We start from the raw sequence: 7,512 nt of genomic DNA, 5'->3' as shown, positions 1-7,512 counted from the left end.
TTTTTTAAATCCTTTCCCCAGATATATATATATTATCCAGCTGTACAGATATATCTCTGTCCAAAGCTTAAAGTTCCAGTATTTATGATGAAGAATTGTTTATGCCACAGGTCTTTCACCTTAAGATTCATTCTATTATAGCAAGATTGGGTAGAGGACTTCTAAAGTCACCTAACTATAAATATACAGGATGGGAGTTAGATGTTTGAAACATCCACCAAGTTCATTTTAAAATACTGTGGTTGTGTTACTTTATCGTGGGATTAAAGATACAGTTGTAGGCATGAAGGAATGTCCTTACTATTACTATGATTTTGAAGTATAAACAACAAAATTGGGGATCAAACCATTATCTTCTTGTATTTTGGTTCTTTTCTAGCTCCCTTTTGGCTATAAATAAGATAGTATTTTTTATGTAAGTAGGAAAGTTCTCTATAACCTTAATGGGGGAGATTTTTTCCTGTATTTAGATAAAAAGACAAAACTGGTAAACTTAGTATGTCTTTGCGGAAAGTCTCTGTAAATGAAACTAATGAATCTTGATTCAATAAACTTGAATGAATATGTATTTTGTCATAGTTGAATGATCTAAGTACTCTGAAGTCAGATGTGCTTTCAAAATACTCCCATAAATGTAAATTCTTAATTATGACCATTTTTTAGGGTATTTATCTGTCTCCTGATGGTTATTGCTACTTTGGCCCCTTTTATATGTTTTGAACAGAGAAGGAACAACAGTGCTTGCCTTCCTGTGGTTGCTACAGAAACAGAAAGACACTGCAGCTGGGATTGTCGGCTGGAAAAAAAGGACTGAGGTAATTTCAGCCCTGGAGACTTAGTAAATATTAATTGTGAGGAAGAAAGCTCTTGCTCTTTCTTTAATAGATTTGTGTGTGTGTATGTGTGTGTGTGTGTGTGTGTGTGTGTGTATAAGAGCCAGAAGTCATTATACTGAGATAAATTGTAACTTAATGCTACTGACTAATTGTATTCCAAAGGTAGGTTGAAATGTTAACTGAAACTCTAAGCAGTATGATTTTGTGTTTGATTTAATGGATATTCTGGCTAGAGCTGATTTTCTGTGATACAAAAGAAAAAATTGTGACTTGATTAAAAAAAAAGGTGGAGCTTCTCTCAGCACTATGGTTTTCTCTGAGGTGTCTCTTGAAATATTTTGTTGAATAGGTATTCCATCTTAAAGTGCTCTTTGGACAATTGCAGGGCCCATGCAGACCAGCCTCAGAGAAAAATCCTTTCTGTATCGCATAGATCCCAGATACTGTGACAGCCCAGGGAGCAAATATTAGTTGATGCTCAATAAAGACTGACTCCTGTTTTTATTGTGATTATTATTATCGTTGTTTTTATAGTTGCATATGTTATATTGTTATTACTTTTGTTCCAGGATAGTAATCTGAAAGAAGTTTGAGGATCTGGCTTCAGAAGTTGAAGTTGAAAGTCAGCTGTAATAAAGACAGTACAGATGCCAGTTGAGCAGTCAGGAGTACCCAATAGTAGTGAGCAGCCATAGTTTACAGGCAGGTTTTCATCAGCATATATTTATTGAGTGGTTGCTGTGTTTGACTCATTGTATTAAGAATATACATCTCTATAGGAGATGTAGAATGATTTCCTTTCCTGCCCAAGAATGGCACACAAAGGATTTTGAATTATATTATTATAAATTATATATTACCACTAATACAATAATGTTATATTACTATATGCTAATATTAATCATAGGGTATTATTACATTGCTACATTAGTATAAATCCATATATAGTATATATTTAAATAACATATTATTATACACACACATACACATATATACCATTTTATCATGATTTCACTACATGCCACTACAGAGGCATATACAAGGTGCTTCACAAGGACAGAGGAAGGTAAATGGAATCAGCATGTTATAGAAGCAGCATTGAAACTTGTTGGTTGGGCATGGACACTGATGCCAGGCTGCCTAGGTGTAACCCCAACCTGTCATTTACCTCCTATGCAGTGTTGTCTGTGTTTCTGTGTTTCTGTTTCCTCTGTTGTAAAATGTAGTAATAAGTACCTAGTTTATAGGATGTTATGAAGCTTGGATTTTCTATAAATGGAAATGAAATAAATATATGTCTATCATCTATTTATATGTATCTATATATTAGAATAGTATCTGGCATATAGCAAGTGCAATATATATTTGAGCTATTATTGTGATGAAAGTTGGGTCAATAATACTTCTGATGCCAAACAGTTCAACACCACAGTCCTGGGCCATCCAATTCCTTGGCTTCCATGGACAATAGTCTGAATCATATAAAATCCTATAAAAACTCAGGGGTCCCATGATGAGCATCCTTTTGGAAACAGTGTGTTGAATACATATCCATTCTAATCTCACCAGGATTTCTTTGAAGAATCATTAGAGACTGCTAAAAATAATCCTGTCTCACAATCCTGGAGCATACTCTGTGGAGTTGTACAAATAGAAGTAGTTCAATTAAATATATTATGCTAGCAATTAAGAGTGGTTACTATTGTGACTTTCAGTTTTAAATATGAACTCATATTTATTAATGTTCAGATTATCTTTTAAAATATGGTTGGTCCTTTCTAGTTTTCAGGCACATAAATAACTTGTTATACTGTGTACTGTTCTGAGTTCACCTCTAAGGGAAATTTATGTCTGTCGTATTAACTGATATTTTAATAAACATTACCCTAAATATACCCTTCAAATCTGAGAAACCATATATATCTATTTTTTTGGGTGTAATTCAGGAAATATAGATGTGTATGTGCATATGTCATTATACTAGTATTACTATTGCTGATATTTTACTACCCTTATTAGTAGGAATAATGGACTGGAGGTTGGATGTAGTTCTATAGAAGTGGCAGGTACCATTCCTATACTCTTGCAAGACACAAGTGATTTGTTGTACATTTACCATTCATTAAGTACTCTTTAGCACTTCAGATTAAAAAAATAAAGTGATGTAGAGAGGACTGAAGAATATTTGACCAATGATTTCATGATCCAATAAAACATAGTAGGGTTATTGCCAGTTAAGATTTAATACTTTGTCTTTCAAGTCTTGTAAAATGATTTAGTTTTAGTAGATTCTAGAGCACTTATGTTACACTTAATTGATCCCATAAATTCAGTTTACATGAGTCTAATATATAAGTTAGAATGCAAATTTACTTCCCTCTGCAGAGAACTTCAGTGGCTCCTAATTGCTTACTGGGGAAATTCCAAATCTGTCAGAATTCTTTGCTCCATGATCTGACTCAAGCTATTACCCAACCTCATGATTGCTTTCTTTCTAAATTCACGACCTTCAGCTGGAGGAAAGGAAAATGCCACTTATGCCCTCAAGTTCTCCAGTTTGTACAACAAGAACTTTAAAGCTATTAGAAATGCACCCTCCATTTATTTTGTGTTAAATCTGCCAATATAAGTCAGCTGTCAGCAGCAATTGATAGCTGTTGCTGAGTTTGATTAACTAATCATTGACTTTTATTCACATCTCATATGCATGGTCCAGAAACATGTCTTATACCTCCTGGTGAACCACAGTAGTTCTTCATTATGCTGTCTTTGTATTTCTCAGCAGGAAGCTAGCTGTCAATTGCTAATGTACATCTCTTCTTTTGGGGATTAACAGTGGTCCTTAGAGTTTTCAAGGGCTCAGCATTCTTTTAAACATTTTTTTGAAGAAAGTGGTGTCATTTGTTCTATTACACATAATTGAAGTGTAGCCTCTGTGGAAAGACTCTCAAATGTGTTATGCTGCTGAGATAGTACCTATAGAATTTTCCTGTTCTAGTGTAGGTCAAATCTATATTTTTTTCTGCTGACCAACCTTGAGACTGGCTTTGATGAATTATCTTCTTCCTAAAGTCTGTTTCTTTAATGTTTTTTATATTTTTTGTCTAAATAATTCTTCTGTGCTAAAGTCTTTAGTCTTTTTTAATGAGATGGAGAATACAAAAGCATTATTCAAATTCATCTGCTTCTGCACTTCAGAGACCAGCCTGCATGATTAGGGGCCTATCTTCAAGCAGTAAGATTTGATTCTCTTGGCAGCTATAGTACTGGGATCCATGCCGAATAAAGACTCATTAATTCATTTATTATTTATTCACTCATGCATTCAGACTTTCACTGAACACTTCTATATGGCAGTCACTGTACTAGATGGTAGCAGTAGTGACAAAAAAGACATTTCACCGCTCTGAAGGGGCCAAGATATATCTCACGGGACAATTCATAAACTAGTAATCACAGCAACACGTTATAAAAACTCTTAATACTTAACACTAAACTCTTAAATTATTTTGAGGGGGTCTTTTGCAACACTGGTTATCAGCTGTGTTTTCTGAACTGTAAAAATGGCTTCCTAGACTAGATACTTGTGAAATAATTCTTCAAGGATGAATGGAATTATTTTTCAGTGAGAAAGGAAGGGAGGAAATGTGGGTTGAGGGAAAACCATATTCAAAGGCAGAGGAGCACAGTGACATGGCATATTTGGGATTCCAAAGTGTTAGTTTTGTCTGGAGCTCATGAAACAGAGATAGTGGCATGAGATGAAGTAGGAAACAAAAGTAAGGGTTTGACAGGACTGTGTTTGTCATGTCAAAGGCTCTAAGCTTCATTTGAAGTGGTTTAATTTTGAAGGATCTCAGTCCAACAACTGAAGATCAGACCAGAATGAAGGGCTTTGTGGGATACAGGGAGATAAGGCAGGAAGTGATTGCAGAGATCCCTGGGAGGACAGACTTGAACAGTGGCAAGTGATGATAAAGAAGGAACAGATAGAAATATGGGATATTTTATTGATTGAATCAGTAAGAATTAGTGGCTGACTGGATGTTGGACATGAAGGACAGGGAATGTTATCTGACAATTAGGACAATGCCCGGATTATGGCCTAGGTGTCCAAAGGGAGGAGATATCCTGCAGGAGTGATTCTATGCCCAAACATGTTTTCTTCAAAATTTTTAAAAATTAATGTTTTAAATATTAAAACCCTTTCAATATAGCACTTGCAGTAACACAAAATTTCTGAGTAAAGCTGTTATTTAACCTCTCTGGGTCTTAGTCTGCTACTCTTTTTAAAAATGTTTTTAAAACTGTGGTGAAATACACATCACATAAAATTTCTCATCTTTACTTTTTTTTTTTTGACAGGGCACCTCTCATATTTATTGATCAAATGTTTGTTAACAACAATAAAATTCTGTATAGGGGAGTCAATGCTCAATGCACAATCATTAGTCCACCCCAAGCCTAATTCTCGTCAGTCTTCAATCTTCTGAAGCATAACGAACAAGTTCTTACATGGTGAACAAATTCTTACATAGTGAATAAGTTCTTACATGGTGAACAGTACAAGGGCAGTCATCACAGAAACTTTCGGTTTTGATCACGCATTATGAACTATAAACAATCAGGTCAAATATGAATATTCATTTGATTTTTATACTTGATTTATATGTGGATCCCACATTTCTCCCTTTATTATTATTATTATTATTTTTAAAAAATGCTGAAGTGGTAGGTAGATGCAAGATAAAGGTAGAAAACATAGTTTAGTGTTGTAAGAGAGCAAATGTAGATGATCAGGTGTGTGCCTGTAGACTATGTGTTAATCCAAGCTAGACAAGGGCAATAAAACATCCACGGATGCAGAAGATTTCTCTCAAAACAGGGGGGATGAGGTTCTAGGCCTCACCTCTGTTGATTCCCAATTTCTCACCTGATGGCCCCCCTGCAACTGTGCCCATCTTAGGTTGTTCCTCCCTTAAGGAATCTTACCCGTCTCTGGCTAACCAGTCATCTTCTGGGCCATACAGGGAAATGTAAAGTTGGTAAGTGAGAGAGAAGCCATATTGTTTGAAAAGGTTAGCTTTTTACTTCTTTGCAGATTTATGCCCTGTGGCTTCTATGCCCAGCATTTGTCTTGAGGTATCTTTACCACTTGGAGGAATTATGATACTCGGTAAATTCGATATGAGGCATGAATTCTATTTAAGGGTTGTAATTAGGAAGGAAGAAGAAAAAAATCTATAGAAGTAGCAGGTGGAAGAAAACAGGCGAAGATTGATTATTTCTTTGACATATCTTCTTGTAGAGTAACTTAAGAATGTATAGGTTTTAAACTACTAATTAAATTGCACACACACATTAACATAATAGGAATACAGTTACATAACCAAAGCAGATCTATAATTACCAGCCATCTCCAGTGAAACCAAGAAAACCAGTTAGGCATCATAGGCATTTGTGAGAATTTATCTATGTTATCTATGTTATGATGGGTATTGTCCAACTGTACTTGAAAAATTAAAACAACCCATTCCTGGGAACTGTTCACATCCCATATGTTCTTTTAACAGTAGATAGTCTGTAGTTGTAAGATTTTGGAGTGCTACAACTTGCACTTCTCCTAATTCTTGGTTGAGTTCCAGCAGTATAGATCCAGTCAAATTTGTTGTTTTACTGTATGCACATGCCAGCTTAGATATCTCCTTCTTCATTCCCATGGCAAGTCCAGGAACCGGTGAGATGAATGCAGCTACAGCTGTAGCAGCACCTGGATCTGTGTTGAGGTTTTTTGATGATCATCTTCTGGTATGAGTCTTCCAGAGAGTCCTAATGTTGGAAGTTCTTCATATCGTATCTTAGTTCATTTTCTGGGTAGCCAAATTAGGCTTTGGTCCTCTGTATAAACACAAACAGACCCTTTGCCCACACTTTGATATGCCCTTTATACCATTGTGTAGAACTCATTGGAGGTCACCACACAGGAACTGCTTTTTTTTTTTTAAGAGAAAGGAATATTATCAGAAAAATGTACCTCCATAGCTGATCATGACACCCTTTAAGTGAATAAATTAAGGATATTTAAAGCATGCATTAATCGTTGATTTACAGTTAGTTTTATCCTATCAGGGAGTAATCCCCCTTTTCTTTCTATTTTTTTGTTATCATTAATCTACACTTACCTGAAGAATGTTATGTTTACTAGGCTCTCCCCTATACCAGGTTCCCCCTATAAACCCCTTTACAGTCACTGTCCATCAGCATAGCAAAATATTGTAGAATCACTACTTGTCTTCTCTGTGTTGTACAGCCCTCCCCTTTCTTCCACCCCCCCATTATGCATGCTAATCTTAATACCCCCATTCTTCTTCCCACCCCCTTATCCCTCCCTACCCATCCTCCCCAGTCCCATCCCCTTTGGTACCTGTTAGTCCATTCTTGGGTTCTGTGATTCCGCTGCTGTTTTGTTCCTTCAGTTTTCCTTTGTTCTTATACTCCACAGATGAGTGAAATCATTTGATATTTCTCTTTCTCTGCTTAGCTTATTTCACTGAGCATAATACGCTCCAGCTCCATCCATGTTGCTGCAAATGGTAGGATTTGCCCTCTTCTTATGGCTGAGTAGTATTCCATTGTGTATATGTACCACATCCTCTTTATCCATTCATCTACCGAT

The 7,512-nt window shown here is 35.8% G+C and overlaps 1 long non-coding RNA gene across 1 annotated transcript in view; it reads left to right on the top strand.

Moving 5' to 3' along the window:
* Window positions 1-414: 414 nt before the first annotated feature.
* The window catches only part of LOC118972909 (uncharacterized), a 319,039-nt gene continuing 311,941 nt past the window's right edge, over window positions 415-7,512 (top strand). Inside the window, exon 1 of the long non-coding RNA XR_012132833.1 lies at window positions 415-815. This is a non-coding gene — a long non-coding RNA (uncharacterized lncRNA). The remainder of the gene's footprint in view (window positions 816-7,512) is intronic.

This window comes from Manis javanica, chromosome 6 (assembly GCF_040802235.1).
Source record: "Manis javanica isolate MJ-LG chromosome 6, MJ_LKY, whole genome shotgun sequence".
NCBI lineage: Eukaryota > Metazoa > Chordata > Mammalia > Pholidota > Manidae > Manis > Manis javanica.
The sequence above is the reverse complement of the archived record's forward strand: the minus strand, read 5'-3'. Positions and strand labels throughout refer to the sequence as shown.